At 41.9% G+C, this 17,221-nt stretch overlaps 1 pseudogene across 1 annotated transcript in view; it reads left to right on the plus strand.

Annotated features, from left to right (window-relative positions):
* Positions 1-17,065: 17,065 nt before the first annotated feature.
* LOC112864445 (immunoglobulin heavy variable 3-23 pseudogene) overlaps positions 17,066-17,221 on the plus strand; it is an 82,737-nt pseudogene continuing 82,581 nt past the window's right edge. The window contains exon 1 of the transcript XR_015251783.1: positions 17,066-17,201. The product of XR_015251783.1 is annotated as an immunoglobulin heavy variable 3-23 pseudogene (transcript). The remainder of the gene's footprint in view (positions 17,202-17,221) is intronic.

The following is a 17,221-nucleotide window of genomic DNA, read 5'->3' on the forward strand; positions in this document are numbered from 1 at the left end:
CCCCGATGTACACCCCATCTGATCATTATCTGTCCACCTGTCTTTTTCCATTGTGAGGAACTTACATGATAAACAATAGTCCAAGTCAGGGAAAAAGGCAGGCTTCTAAAGTGAAGGAAAGGACAGGGGCCTCTGATGTTGGCTGTGTATTTGACAGCCTTGTGAGCTCTGTCAGTCGCTGCAGAGATAGTGACTGTCTCCTCACGGTTTGGGCTGGAGAGTCACTGTTAGCAATTTTAGCAGAAAGATCAGTTGCGTATAATGGGGCAGCAATTATAGGCCTGCTGGCAAAATGTCCTCTGTCCTCTGGTACTCATGGCGGTGAGGACCTGTGGGATTTCCAGAGGGTGCCAACAGCCTTGAAGACTCCAGGGCAGGTCTGGAATGGCTGTGAATAGTGGCAGTCTTTCCCTTTGCAGATGTGCAAGCTTGGGAAAACCTGGGAGCCCAGTGGCGTAGACTGATTTTACAGCAGGCAGAGAGGATGCCTGGAGTACTTCTAGTAGGGACACTGGCCTGAGTGATTCCTATGTTTCCCCACATACAGAAGCTGTCACAAAAGAAGTCAGGGCGGGGCACCTGAGTGGCTCAGTTGATTAAGCTATGGACCTCAGCTCAGGTCATGATCTCATAGTTTGTGAGTTCAAGCTCCATATCGGGCTACGGACTGACAGCTCAGAGCCTGGAGCCTACTTCAGATTCTAGGTCTCCTCCTCTCTACCACTCCTCTGCTCACGCTCTGTGTCTCTCCGTCTCTCAATAAGAAATAAATGTTAAAGAAATATTTTTTTTTAAAAAAAAATAGAACTCAGGGTTGACCACCAGATATCCCAGACACCATTCCTGTAGCTGAGGGCAATCGTGTGGAATGAAGTAGGGTCTCCCCTTTTAAATGTTTTTAATGTTTATTTATTTTTGAAAGAAAGAGTGTGAGTTGGGAGGAGCAGAGAGAGAGGGGGACACAGAATCTAAAGCAGGCTCCAGGCTCTGAGCGGACAGCACAGAGCCCGATACAGGGCTCAAACTCACAAACCACGAACTCATGACCTGAGCTGATGTAGGATTCCCACCAACTGAGCCACCCAGGTGCCCTGGATCTCCCTTTTTAGGGAGGGGAGTGGTATAGCCCGATTTAAACTGTTAACATGACACAAGATGATGGAAGGGCTGGTCAGAGGCCAGCTGGTAGGTAGGTGGTGGGCCTGGAAATTACAAACTTGTCAGAGAGGAATACAGAGGTGAGTGAGGATCCTAATGTATCCAGACAGCAGTTGTGGGGGTGCAAGCATGCAGTGGGGCCTGATGGCCCAAGGTCTAATTTTCATGGGAAGAACGTTATAGGACATATCTGAGAGACACAGGTTGTCGCAGGATACCTGCAGCCACTCCATTTCCATGGAATGAGAGGTGAAACATGTTATTGATATTCACACAGCTGAGAGTTTGGGGTGTGCACAGAGCTCATATTAACACTTTAAAGTAGGTTAATGACTCTGAAAGCCACGAAAAGAAACTGTGGCAGCATCAGGTAGGGGTGAGGGGCTCACAGAGACAGAGCAAAGGCAGTGAAGTTAGGGGTCCTTGGGAAGCAGTAGCCAGGTTTCCTTAAAAGGTTATGCAACTGCATTTTTGTACTGGTGAGAGGGATGTGAAAAACTGACAAGACACTTTGTGGGGAGTTTTGAAGCACTGTGACATAGTCCTTGTTGGCAGTAGCTGTTTGCAACCGTGGACATTAAGAAGACAAGAGGGTGTATGGCCCTGTCTGCCTGGTGCTTTAGGAGGGTGGCGAGTCTGCCAGGGCTCCCTGATTCCTTTGGTAATAGAGTGACAAGTCACGGACATACTAAACAAGAGTGCAGCCTTGGGTGAAGGCACAGAATGTAAGTTGGCTTCAAGAACGTGGAGTAATATTGAGCCCAACTTAGTTGACTTCCCCAAGCATACATGAAAAGAGAACTTGTGAATTAGAGTGCAATGGCATTGACAAGAAAGTTGAGCAGATGTTCATTCCAGTAATGCATCTTCATCACCAGGAATTGAGGCATGAGCAGCAGCCCGGTTAGGGACAAAGATGGGGGGGTGTAATAGATGACAAAAGACTTTATGGTTCCTACATTGTACAAATCAGTAGCTTTGCCTTCTGAATCAAATTCTGTTCTTTCTTTACTCACAAGATCAGGGTGTTACACGGCGAGGAGGTAAAGCAAGAACATACTGCGGTAACAGAGTCTATCACAGGGCCAGGTCCTCCCTCTGCAGCAAGACAGGGCATCTGGCTACTGATGGGTGGGGGCAGTTCCTTTCTCAGGCCCCCTGAGCACAGGTTCTGCACTGGGGGCAATCCATCCTCTTGTGCATGTGAGGCCTAGACACTAGTGGGCACATCTTTAAGACTCATCCTCTGAGGAGCACTTTGAATGGAGGTGGGTCTCCATTAGGGAAAGGGGGAAGCTTGAGGTGTGGTCTGATGGCAGGGAAATGAGAACACCTTATTGTCCCTCCTGCATTGTGGATATTAACACCTTTTCAATATTTTTTATTGTAATGTCTACCCTCCCTAGACTGCCTTCTAGCTCTGCAGATATTTGCTTGCCCCTCTTCTAGTATGATGTAGTTCCCCTTGCCTGCTTTTTTTTCTGTGACTTTGCTTTTATATTAAATCAATCATTCTCAAGTGAATGTCATCACGTTTATCTTTCATGTTTTCTTTGAAGGCATTTAGGTTCAAGTGTTCTTCTTAATCCTTCATCCATTTTGAGATTTTTTTGTGTCGACGTATATGTATGAAGCAAGATTATGGCCAAATGTTATTATTTTGCATGTATATATCAATACTATTTTTTAATTTTTACTTTGTTTTTGAGGGAGAGACAGATCATGAGTAGGGAGGCACAGAGATAGAGGCAGAAACAGAATCCAGACCCTGAGCTGTCAACAGGAGCCTGATGTGAGGCTCGAAGCCACAACCGTGAGATCATGAACTGAGTGGAAGTGGGATGCTTAACTTACCGAGCCACACAGGTGCCCCTAGTCAACACCATGTTTAAGAGACACTATCCTCCCCCCACTGTGCATTGTTGGAAATCTCGTGGAGGATTTGCTGACTGCATCTGCAAACGTCTACTTCTGGGCTCCGTAATGAGCTCCACTGGCCTAAATGTCTCATTTGATGCCAGCAGCACACTGTTGTGGTTAATGTACCTCTGCAATATCTTGAGAGAGAGAGAAGTGTGATGTCTCCAGGTTCTCTCGACGTCATGATCGTTTTGTTGCTTCCATGTGTTGTGTGCTTTCATATGAATTGTATATTTTTCAGGTTCCTTAAAAAACTCATTGGCATTTTTATTGACACAAAAAGATAAACATAAAAATAACATAAAAAGATGAAGCAGACAGAAAATAGAGACTGTCACAAATACAGAAAACAAGTCAATTACATAAAAATTTGTATTTGGAAAATTATGTAAAATTTGAAACAAATAGGTAGCCTGGGGAAATAGGGAAGACTCAAACAAATGCAATCAGAATTGAAAGAGGAGACATAACTGAACTAAAGACATGAAAAGGATCATTAAAGAAAAACTTAGGTATTTATAGGCCAACAATTAGATCACCAAGAACAAATTACACATTTTATGCCATAATGTATTCCACCGAGACTGTTTCATGGAAAAATACAAAATGAACAAAAGAAAAATTAATAAGATTTCTCTATCTAAAACCACACCCTCCAAAAAATCTGCATAGGAGTCCATGGCTTTATTGAAACTTCTACTAAGTATTTAAAGAGGAATTAATGCCAATATTTCTCAAACTATTACAAAACACTGATAAAAAAAAGGCACTCCCAAATAAAATTTGTGAGGACAGCATTGTTTTCACACCAAAACCAAAGAAAGACCCCACAAGAAGGGAAACTACAGGTCACTATCTCAAATGAACATACATGCAAAATTCCTTCACAAAATCTGAGCATACTGAATTCAACAGAACATTGAGAGGATCATACAACATAATCCAGTGTGATTCATCCAGGGATGCAAGGATCCTTCAACATACACAGATGCAAAAATGTGATGTCCTGAATTAACAGAGGGAATAATTGAATCAAAGCCATCATTAATTCATTCAAAAAAACATTAGACAAAATTCAACACATGTTCATCATTTAAAAAGAACCCAATTAAAAAGGAACTGAAGGAAATTACCTCCACATGATCATGGCCACTATGAAAAGCCCACACCTGACAGCATATTGAACGGTAAATGCTGAAGGCTTTCCTGTCAAATCAGGAGCCAGGCAATGATGGTCACCCCTAACATAAGCATTCCCCATGGTAATGTGAAGAATACATATGCCACCTCAAACTATGTCATCTTGTCACACTGCTTATTTGGGTGAAAGTCACTTGAGAAATAGTCCAAGTACACTCAGACTCTCCATCGTCCCTTGACAGCAGGATATAAATCTCCCTCCCGCGTACCAAGAGGGAAGAACCATCGTTAGCACCAGAATAAGGAACACAGGGACAAGAAGACTGTGCAAACAAACCTACTTTCTTGGTGACTAACATAATACCCCAAACTTAACTCTTGCCAAATCCAATGTTTTGTTGTCTGAAAATCACAAGTGCCACCTGCTTTGTCCTTTCTCTGGGTGTCATATCATTAGGAAGGCCAGGCACTTGCAAAATGAAATTTATTCTCTCCTGTACATACGTCTTATGTCAATTGAATCCTTACACTGGCTAAATCCCAGAAGAAAAGAAGGGAAAAGCTTTCTTCTCCTACAACTGGAAGACGTAACCAGAAAAAAATAGGGAATAAAAAAAATAAAAGACATTTAAATCAGTAAGGAGGAAGGAAAATTACTTGTTTGCAGGTGACATTGATCTCAAACATAACAAAACCCTAGAGATACCACAAAAAATATTAGAAGAAGTTTTTTCATGAGGAAAAGAGCAGAATGCAAAATGAACAAAGAAAATAAATAAAAATAAACCACCTGTGATTCTACACACCAGCATGAAAATACATGCAAAATAAATAACAAAATTATACAAGTGAAAATGGCACAGAATAAAGTATTTTGGGTTAAACTTCAAAAAGTATGTAAAATACTTGTAGAGTGAAAATGATCTATGTTGTGAAAGACCTGTAAAAATGCACACAGGACTGCATTCAAATTGACACAGCACCATCTACACAAACTAAACTACAAGTGCGTCCCTAACCCTGTTGTTCACTTTTAAAGAATCAAATCTAAGACTGAAGCTTCATATATATGTCAGAACACATGCAAATGGGGTGCTCTCTATGGTGATACAACCAGCCCATCCCAGACCCTGCAGCAGGGAGAGGAGCCCCAGCCCCGGGAGTCCCAGGTGTTCCCATTCTAGATCAGGACAGAACAGACACCTCACCATGGAGTTTGTGCCTGGCTGAGGGTTCCTGGTTGCTCTTTTAAAAGGTAATTCATGGTGAACGAGAGACGCCGAATATGTGAGTGGATATGAGTGAGACCAGTGGATGTGTGACAGTTTCCTGACCAAGATGTCTTATGTCTGCAGGTGTCCAAGGGACGTGCAGCTGGTGGAGTCTGGGGGAGACCTGGTGCAGCCTGGGGGGTCCCTGAGACTCACCTGTGTAGCCTCTGGATTCACCTTCAGTAGCTATGGAATGAGCTGGGTCCGCCATGCTCCAGGAAAGGGGCTACAGTGGATCTCAGCAATTAGTAGTGGAGGTAGCACATACTACGCAGACTCCGTGAAGGACAATTCACCATGTCCAGAGACAACGCCAAGAACACGCTGTATCTGCAGATGAACAACCTGCGGGCCGAGGACAAGGCCACATATTACTGTGCAAGAGACAGGGTGAGGGGACCTCGCTGGGAGCCCAGACACAAACCTCCCTTCAGGAGGGGATCAGCACCACCAGGGGGCGAACACTATGCACAATTCTGCTTTGTGTTGCCAGGAGCAGGTGAAGATGGAGGTCACAGGCAGGTTTCCTCTCAGGGTCTGACGCTTCCTGTCCACACAGCAGTTTCTCCAGGGAGCCTCTCTGGACACAGGATTCTGTGTTTACCTATTACCTGTGTGACTTAGATCATTGTTTTCCTAAGAAAACTACCCTAACATGCACAAAGACACAGTTGTTTGCATTGCTTACTCCTGTCCCTCAACATGAGTGAATTACAGATTTCCTGAGGCACAAAAGCTGAACATTTACATGAGTCCCAGATGCGCTCCCTGTGCAGCCAGGACCACAGGATCCCACAGCTCCCCATTATCTTCACCCAGCCCTTGTCCCAATCAAACGTGACACTTCCTTCATGGCACTTTGCTACTCAGGACTTTAAATGAGCTACAGCTTTACTCAATTCCTGTAAACAAGAGATAAATCATCTGCATGTATTAGTCAGGATTCCCTCGAGCAACAGAACCCAAAGCACATTGGTTTCCATGACAAAATATGTTGAGAAGTCCCATGATCTACTGTCACAAGTTGGGAAGCCAGGAAAACCAGTGGTAGAATTCTCGCCTGATTCTGAACTAGTGTCTAGTCTCAGAACCTGCAGAGCCTATGATGTAACTCTAAGAACAAGGGCAGGAGGAGACCAATGTTCCAGTTCAAACAAGCACACGGGAAGTAAAAATGAGGGAATTCTTCCTCCCTCTGCATCGGATTCTACTCAGAACTGTGATGGAATGGGTGATGCCCAGGCAGAAAGAAACCATGGATGGAAATGCCAATCTCTTCTGGAAACTCATCACAGACATACACAGAAACAGTCGTGAATCTGGACACCCATGATGCAGTCAAGATGACACATAAAGATAATCATGACAAGTCAACCTGCTGTAAATGTCGAGTTCAAAAACTGAAGATTTAGAAGTCCATGCCATCACTGGGGTGGAGCCTGGTGGGCATAGCAGTGCTCCTGTGGAGAAGGAGCCCCAAGGCCAATAGGGACTGCTGCGGTTTGAGGATCCCCTGGGTCATATCGGGTGAGACAGTTACCTTCTTGGAGTGCATTTGGGAGACTGGGCATTGCCCCTCATGGGGCAGGAGAGCTGACAGGCACCATTGCACTGCCCTGGTCATTAGCATAGGAGCCTCTGCTGAGAGCAGCTAACTGAACGCTCCCTTCTTGTTCTTCCTCACCATGAACTCCAAGCTCCTAGTGTTCATGCAACTGCCCTTCAGGGATAACCAGCTCCAACCCCATCACAGCAATACACTGTCCCAGAAGATCAGTGGGGTCCCTGTCGCATTGAGTTCATAAATTTGGTGTACTCACACCCAGCTAGAGCTCTGAGATAAAACATAAGAGCCCTGAGCTGCCAGGTGTGCCAATGGATTGCACAAAGGCAGGGTGAAAGCCGAGTTCTGAAGGAAGCCTGGGACCCATGAGTACAGATTGTTCTCTCTTTGTGAGGGTTTCCTGAACAGGGGTGGCTGGAAACTCCAACTGCAGGGACTGGAGAAGGAGCTGATGCCAATATTTCCTCCCACCAATTATCATGGACAGAATTCAGTGGGCAGGCACCCCCCAGTAGATACTGAGCCACTGACACCAAGCCATTACCACCTTTCCTTCCTCAGGTGCTTCCTTACTAGGGAAAGAGTGCCTAGAAACCAGACCACCATTGCACCCCTCACTCCAAAGACCACCATATACCCCCACAGGCACCAAGTCTACTGACCATATAGTGAGGCATAGCTTCACCTCTAGGGGAAATAGGAATTAGCCTCTTTTAATGAGGACACCAAACTCACCTAGTTAAAACTCACAACACTATGGACAAAGTTGAAAAACTCTCCCCTGGAGGCAAGGAGAACTCTGCAGAAGACTGACCTCAGGGACAGAGCAGCCAATACATGACAGCACAGTGCACACAGCACATGCAAGAAATGCTTCCAGAATGTCAGGTTGTCAACAGTATGTAAACATTTCTCAAAAGACACTACTCTAGAAGCAGAAAACATAACAGGATTTTCCTAAAACACTTAAGAAAGAGGAGACATGGACATACAGAGAGATGGAGGAAATCATTTCAAAGAAAAAACCATAAATGACATTGCCAGAGATATAATTAAAACACATATAAATAATAAGCCTCAAACAGAATTTAATACCTATCATAAGGAAAATGAACTTTATAAACTATCATAAGGATACTAGCTATGCTTGAGAAAGCCTAGAAGACATGAGAATACCCTGACTACAGATGGAAAAGACCTAAAACCCAGTCAGGCTGACATTTTTAAAATGCTGTAACCAGGATGTGAACCTGATTGGACATAATGAACACAAGGCAGAAAGAAGCAGATGAATAAGTAAGTGACATGGAAGATAAAATTTTGTGAGAAATGAAGCAGGAAAGAAGAGGAAAATTAAAATAGTGCATCACAAACGTATACTTAGGGAATCAGCAACTCCATAAAGTGTAATAAAATTCTTTTCAAAGGAGTCCCAGAAGAAGAAGAGAGGGAGAAAAAAGGAGAGAAGTTTTGTCTGAGTGCATTAGAGTGGAAAATCTCCACTAAATGGTGAAGGAAACAGACGTCCACATCTATGAGTCACAGAGAACTCCCATTAAAATTAGAAAAAAAAAAAATCAGGCCGACTCTGAGACATAACATAGTAAAATTCACAAAATACACAGATTAAAAAAACCTTATAAGCATGAAGACAGAAGAGTTTGCTAACGAACATGGGAAGATAAAAAAAGATTATGGCAGAAGTGGCCACAGAAACCTGCAGGAAAGAAGGGAGTGGCATAATATCCTCAAATGTTCAATTGAAAATAAGGCAGTCAATGGGGGAGGAGACAAGATGGCAGAACAACGTGGAAGATTTTTGTGTGTCTCGTGTCCATGAAATACAGCCAGACCAACACTAAACCATCCTACACACCTAGAAAACTGATTGAGGATTAACACAACAATCTGCACAACCTGAACCACAGAATTCAACAAGTACGTGGCGTGGAGAGGGGACCTTGGGGAGCAAGAAGCTGCAGGATGGGAGGTGCTTTTGCAGGTGGAGAGAGGACAGAGACTGGGCAGTGGGGGAGAATAAAGGAAAAGCACCCCTCCCCAAAAGCAGCTGGAGAGAAAGTGGAAAATTGGAAACAGCCACAGCCACTAAACTAAAAAGGGAGAAAGGAGAAAGGAGAGTGTGTAAATTCCACTAAGACTATAAACAAGGGGAGAGCAAAGGCTGCAACTCCACAGCTCGATACGTGGAGGTGCTCTGGTGGGAAGGGAGAATCCCAGGAACAGAGTGGGGTCTGGGATGTTCTCAGGCCACACAGGGAGAGGCAGTTGCACTGCTGGAAGGACATTTGGAGGAGACTGCCAAAGCCATCTGGTCCCAGCAGACCCCGGAAAACGGCCACATTCGCTGGTGCTGCAACAAGGTCATTTAGGGTGAAGCCTGGTGCCAGACGTGTGTTGTGATTTTCCATAATCCATGAAACACTGCTGCTACACTCTCTTGCGAATTTTTTCTGGGACGGGCTGGTACGTGCCCACAGTCTCGGGGCAACGACAACAACAGGGTCCAGCAAGCGTTCCTAGGTGCAGCTGATATTCGGCCATTGCTCATTCGGCCATTGCTTGGTGAGACCCTCCCACAGAGGGGCAGAACAGGTCAAAGCCATGGTCCTTTGGACGTAAGAGACAAGGGGAAACAGCCGCGTCTGTGACAAAACTTGGGAGAGAGGTGTGGCCTGGGGCCGGGTCACAGAGAGTGAAGGAGTGGGGGGTGGACAAGGGCTGAAGACAGAGGATGGGTGCGCGATTGCTGATCCAGGAGAACAGACTGGGTACCTGGGTGGCGCCATTTTCACCTCTCCTGCGCATGTGCATTCGCACCTACAAGCACCGCAACAATCCACCCCAGGAGCCTAAAAGCGCCATCTCGTGGAGAGCGGAGCCATTACACTGAGCCCCGCCCAACTGGGCCAACTGGGCTCTTCAGGAACACAAGTCTCACTGCCGCTTACTTTATGGACTATAAAGAGCTACATAGACTGACATCTAGGGGATAACGAAGTAATTTCAGTCCTACTTCAATCTGTTAGCAGGTTCATCTAGTCAATTTTCTTTCTTTTTTTTTTCTCTTTTACACTTCTTTTCTGTTTCTTGAATGCAGAAACAGAAAAAAATATTTTTATTATCAATTATTATTAAAAATATTTTTCTTTAATTTTTACTACTATATTTTTTACATTTCTGTAATTTTTTTTTCAAATTCTATTTTACTTCCATCATTTTATTTTACTCTACTTCAGTGTATTCCCATTTTGAAATTTGCAAACAGTTTCCTTTTTATTTTTTCTTTCTTTTTCTTTTTTATCTTCTTTCTTCGTTTCTGTAGTTTTTCTTGAATGCAGAATGAGAAAAACTTCATTTCACTTTCAATTTCTATTAAAAATATTTTTCTTTAATTTTTTTACTATATTTATTGCTTTTATGTAAATTTTTTCAAATTCTATTTTACTTCCATCATTTTATTTTAGTATTCTACAGTGTATTCACTTTTTGAATTTTCAAATGATTTCCTTTTTTTCCTTTTTGTATCTTCCTTCTGTTTTTTGTTTTCTCACTTTTTTCTAGAATACAGAAAAAGCAAAAATCACATTTATTTTTAATTTATATTAAAAATATTTTTCTTTATTTTTTCTACTATATTCTTTACTTTTCTGTATATTTTTTCAAACTCTATTTTACTCCCATCCTCTCATTTTAGTCTACTTCAATGTATTCATTTTTTCAAATTCTCAAATTATTTCCTTTTTTTCCTCCCCCTCCCATTTTTTTCTCTAATCTGTCAAACCACTTTCAACACCCAGAGCAAAACACACCTAGGATCTAGCATATTCCATTCAATGTGTGTGTGTGTGTGTGTGATTAGTTTTTAATTTTAATATTTCTGTAATTTTTTCTTTTAATTTCAATTTTGGGACCTCATTAATTCCTTTTCTCCCTTCAAAATGACAAAATGAAGGAATTCACCCCAAAAGAAAGACCACGAAGAAACGACAGCCAGGGATTTAACCAACACAGATACAAGCAAGATTTCTGAACCTGAATTTAGAATCATAATAATAAGAATACTGGCTGCAGTCATAAATAGATTAGAAGCCCCTTCTGCAGAGATAAAAGAAGTAAAAAAATAGCCAGAATGAAATTGAAAATGCTATAACTGAGCTTCAATCACAGATGGATGCAGCGGTGGCACAGATGGATGAGGCAGAACAGAGAATCAGGGTTACAGAGGACAACCTTATAGAGAATAATGAAGCAGAAAAAAAGACGCAGATTAAGGCAAAAGAGCAAGATTTAAGAATTACAGAAATCAGTGACTCATTAAAAAGGAAAAACATGAGAATCATAGGGGACCCAGATGTGGAAGAGAGAAACAGGGGTGGAAGGGTTATGTGAGCAAATCATAGCAGATATCTTTCCTTACCTGAGCAAAGACACATACATCAAAATCCAGGAAGCACAGAGGACTCCCATTAGTTCAACCAAAACCGACCATCAACAAGGCACATCATAGTCAAATTGACAATGTACTCAGGCAAGGAGAGAATCAAAAAACCAACAGGGAAACAAAGTCCATAACTTACAAGGGAAGACAGATCAGGTTTAGCAGACCTATCCACAGAAACTTGTCAGACCAGAAAGGAGTGGCGGGATGTATTCAGTGTGCTAAATCAGAAAAGTATGCAGCCAAGAATTCTGTATCCAGCAAGGCTATCATTCAAAATAGAAGGCAAGATGAAAAGATTCCTATACAAACAAAAATTAAATGAGTTTGTGACCACTAAACCAGCCCTGCAAGAAATTTTAAGTGGGAATCTTGAGGGTAGAAAAGATGAAAATGTATCTGTATAAATAAATAAATACCAAAATCAACAAAGATTAGAAAGACCAAAGAACACCACTATAAACTCCAACTCTACAAGCATCATAATAGCAATAAACTCATGTCTTTCAGTACTCACTGTAAACGTCAATGGACTCAATGCCCCAATCAAAAGACATAGGGTAACAGAATGGAGAAGAAAACAAGATCCATCTATACGCGTTTTACAAGAGACCCACTTTAGACCTAAAGACGCCTCCAGATTGAAAATAAGGGGATGGAGAACCATCTATCATGCTAATGTTCAACAAAAGAAAGCCGGAGTAGCCATACTGATATCACACAATCTAGACTTTAAAATTAAGACTGCATCAAGAGATGCAAAATGGCATTATATCATTCATAATCAAAGGGTCTATCCACCAAGAAGACCTAACGATTGTAAACATTTATGTGCCAATTGTGAGAGCACCCAAATATAGAAATCAATTAATCACAAACATAAAGAAACTCATCGAGGGGCGCCTAGGTGGCGCAGTCGGTTAAGCGTCCGACTTCAGCCAGGTCACGATCTCGCGGTCCTTGAGTTCGAGCCCCGCGTCAGGCTCTGGGCTGATGGTTCGGAGCCTGGAGCCTGTTTCCGATTCTGTGTCTCCCTCTCTCTCTGCCCCTCCCCCGTTCATGCTCTGTCTCTCTCTGTCCCAAAAATAAATAAAAACGTTGAAAAAAAATTTAAAAAAAAGAAACTCATCGATAAGAATACCATAAGAGTAGGAGACTTCAACACCCCATTCACAACAATGAAGAGATCACCTGATCAAAAAATCAACAAGAAAACAATGGCTTTCAATGACACACTGGACCAGAAGGACTTAACAAATATATTCAGAACATTTCATCCTAAAGCAACAGAATATGCACTCTTCTCCAGTGCACATGGAACTTTCTCCAGAATAGACCATATACTGGGACACAAATCAGCCCTAAGTAAGTACAAAAAGATCGAGATCATACCATGCATATTTTCAGACCACAATGCCATGAACTCAAAATCAACCCCAAGAAAAAATTTGGAAAAGTAACAAATAATGAGAGACTGAAGAACCTACTAAAGAATGAATGGGCTAAAGAAGCAGTTAAAGAAGAAACTAAAAAGTATATGGAACTCAATGAAAATGATAACACCACAATGCAAACCTCTAGGATGCAGCAAAGGCGGTCATAAGAGGAAAGTATATAGCAATCCAGGCCTTCCTAAAGAAGGAAGAAAGATCTCAGATACACAACCTAACCTTATGACTAAAGAGCTGGAAAAGGAACACCAAATAAAACCCAAAACCACCAGAAGGCAGGAAATAATAAAGATTAGAGCAGAAATTAGTGCTATCGAACCAAAACACACAACGAATCAATGAAACTAAAAGCTGGTGCTTTGAAAGAATTAACAAAATTGATAAACCACTATCCAGTTTGATCAAAAAGAAAAAGGAAAGGACCCAACTAAATAAAATCATGAATGACAGAGGAGAGATCACAACCAACACAACAGGAATAAAAACAGTAATAAGAGAATGTTATGAGTAATTATATGCCAATAAAATGGGCAATCTGGAAGAAATGGACAAATTCCTAGAAACATATACACTACCAAAACTGAAACAGGAAGAAATAAAAAATTTGAACAGACCCATAACCAGTAAGGAAATCGAATCAGTAATCAAAAATCTGCCAAAAGACAACAGTCCAGGACCAGATGGCTTTCCAGGGGAATTCTACCAAACATTTAAGGAAGAGTTAACACCTATTCTCTTGAAACTGTTCCAAAAAATAGAAATGGAAGGAAAACTTCCAAACTCTTTCTATGAAGCCAGCATTACCTCATTCCAAAAACAGACACAGACAACACTTAAAAAGAGAACTATACACCAATTTCCCTGATGAACATGGATGCAAAAATCCTCAACAAGATATTATCCAACCAGAAACAATAATACATAAAAAATTATTCACCACCACCAAGTGGGATTTATACCTGGGATGCAAGGCTGGCTCAATATCTGTAAAACAATTAACGTGATTCATCACATCGATAAAAGAAAGGACAGGAACCATATGATCCTCTCCATAGATGCAGAGAAAGCATTTGACAAAATACAACAGCCTTTCTTGATAAAAACCCTTAAGAAAGTAGGGATAGAAGGACCATACCTCGAGATCATAAAAGCCAGGGGTGCCTGGGTGGCGCAGTCAGTTAAGCGTACGACTTCAGCCAGGTCACGATCTCGCGGTCCGTGAGTTCGAGCCCCGCATCAGGCTCTGGGCTGATGGCTCAGAGCCTGGAGCCTGTTTCCGATTCTGTGTCTCCCTCTCTCTCTGCCCCTCCCCCGTTCATGCTCTCTCTCTCTCTCTCTCTCTCTCTCTCTCTCTCTCTCTCTCTATCTCTCTGTGTCCCCCAAAAAATAAATAAACGTTGAGATCATAAAAGCCATATATGAAAGACCCAATGCTAATATCATCCTCATGGGGAAAAACTGAGAGCTTTCTCCCTAAGGTCAGGAACAAGACAGGGATGTCCACTCTCGCCACTGTTATTCAACATAGTATTCGAAGCCTTAGCCTCTGCACTCAGACAACACAAAGAAATAAAAGGCATCCAAATTGGCCAAGAGACGGTCAAACTTTCACTCTTCACAGATGACATGATACTCTATATGGAAAACCCAAAAGACCCCACCAAAAAACTGCTAGAATTGATTCATGAATTCAGCCAAGTGGCAGGATATAAAATCAACGCAGAGAAATCGGTTGCATTCCTATACACCAACAATAGAGCAACAGAAAGAGAAATCAAGGAATCTATCCCATTTACAGTAGCACCAAAAACCATAAAACACCCAGGAATAAATTTAACCAAAGAGGTGAAAAATCTTTACACTGAAAACTAGAGAAAGCTTATGAAAGACACTGAAGAAGACAAAATATGGAAAAAGATTCCATGCTCCTGAATAGGAAGAGCAAACATTGTTAAAATGCTGATAGTGCCGAAGCAATCTACATATTCAATGCAATCCCGATCAAAGTGACACCAGCATTCTTCACAGAGCTAGAAAAAATAATCCTAAAATTTGTATGGAACCAGAAAAGCCACCGAATAGCCAACGAAATCTTGAAAAAGAAAACCAATGCAGGAGGCATCACAATCCCAGACTTCAAGCTATACTTCAAAGCGGTAATCATCGAGACACTATGGTACTGGCACAAGAACAGACACTCAGGGGCATCTGAGTGGATCAGTCTGTTAAACATCCGATTTTGACTCAGGTCACGATCTGGCAGTTCGTGAGTTAGAGTCCCACATCAGTCTGTGTGCTGACAGCTCAGAGCCTGAAGCCTGCTTGGAATTCTGTGTCTTCCTCTCTCTCTGACACTCCCCCGCTCATGCTCTGTCTCTGTCTCTGAAAAGTAATAAATAAATGCCAAAAAAATAAAAAAAAAAACAAGAACAGACACTCAGATCAATGGAACAGAATACAAAATCCAGAAATGGACCCACAAATGTATGGCCAAATAATCTTTGACAAAGCAGGAAAGACTATCCAATGGAATAAAGACAGTGTCTTCAGCAAGTGGTGCTGAGAAAACTGGACAGCGACATGCAGAAGAATGAACCAGGACCACTTTCTTACACCATACACAAAAATAAACTCAAAATGGATGAAAGACCTCAATGTAAGTCAGGAAGCCATCAAAATCCTCAAGGAGAAAGCAGGCAAAACATCTTTGGTCTTGGCTGCACCAACTTCCTACTCAACACGTCCCCAGAGGCAAGGAAAACAAAAGCAAAAGTGAACTACTGGGACCTCATCAAAATAAAAATCTTCTGCATAGTGAAGGCAACAATCAGCAAAGCTAAAATTCAACTGACAAAATGGGAGAAGATATTTGCAAATGACATGTCACATAAAGAGTTAGTATCCAAAATCTATAAAGAATTTATCAAACTCAACACCCAAAACACAATCCAGTGATGAAATGGGCAAAAGACATGAATAGACACTTCTCCAAAGAAGACATCCTGATGGCCAACCGACACATGAAAAAATGCTCCACATCACTCATCATCACGGAAATGCCAATCAAAACCCTAATGAGATACCACCTGACACCTGTCAGAATGGCTAACATTAACAACTCAGGCAACCACAGATGTTGGCGAGGATGCAGAGAGAGAATCTCTTTTGCATTTTGGGGGGCAATGCAAGCCGGTGCAGCCACTCTGGAAAACTGTATGGAGATTCCTCAAAAAACTGAAAATAGAACTCCCCTACGACCCAGCAATTGCACTATTAGGCATTTATCCACGGGACACAGGTGTTCTGTTTCAAAGGGACACATGCACCCCCATGGTTATAGCAGCACTATCAACAATAGCCAAAGTATGGAAAGAGCCAAATGTCCATTGATGGATGAATGGATAAAGAAGAAGCGGTAAATATATACAATGGAGTATTACTTGGCAATCAAAAAGAGTGAAATCTTGTCATTTGCAACTATGTGGATGGAACTGGAGGGTATTATGCTAAGTGAAATGAGTCAGTCAGAGAAAGACAAAAATCATATGAGTTCACTCATATGAGGACTTTAAGAGACAAAACAGATGAACATAAGGGAAGGGAAAGAAAAATAATATGAAAACATGGAGGGAAAGAGCATAAGAGACTCATAAATATGGAAAACAAACAGAGGGCTACTGGAGGAGTTGTGGGAGGGGGGATGGGCTAAACTGGTAAGGGACACTAAGGAATCTACTCCTGAAATCATTGTTGCACTATATGCTAACGAATTTGGATGTTAATTTTTAAAACTAAAAATAAATACTAATTAAAAATTAAAAAATTAAAATATTGTAAGAGAAAATAATGTGCGATCATGCTGTTGAGGTAAATATTTCTTAAAGATTATGCCGAAGCCTCCATTAATAAAGGTAAAAATCCAAAACTGAAAAAAAAAAAAGAATTCTTCATATTGTCACACCGCCATCCACACAAACTAATGTAGAAGTGCGTCCCTACCCTGTCATTCACTTTTACAGAATCAAATCTAAGTCTGGAGCTTGATATATATGTCAGAGGACATGCAAATGAAGCCCTCTCTGTGCTGATAAAACCAGCCCAGCCCCGACCCTGCAGCTGGGAGACGAGCCCCAGCCCCAGGAGTCCCAGGTGTTCCCATTCTGTGATCAGCACAGAACACACAACCCTCACCATGGAGATTGTGCTGGGCTGGGTTTTCCTGGTTGCTCTTTTAAAAGGTAATTCATGATGAACGAGG

The sequence above is a fragment of the Puma concolor genome, chromosome B3, assembly GCF_028749965.1.
Source record: "Puma concolor isolate L17-30 chromosome B3, mPumCon1.1.hap2, whole genome shotgun sequence".
NCBI classification, from domain to species: domain Eukaryota; kingdom Metazoa; phylum Chordata; class Mammalia; order Carnivora; family Felidae; genus Puma; species Puma concolor.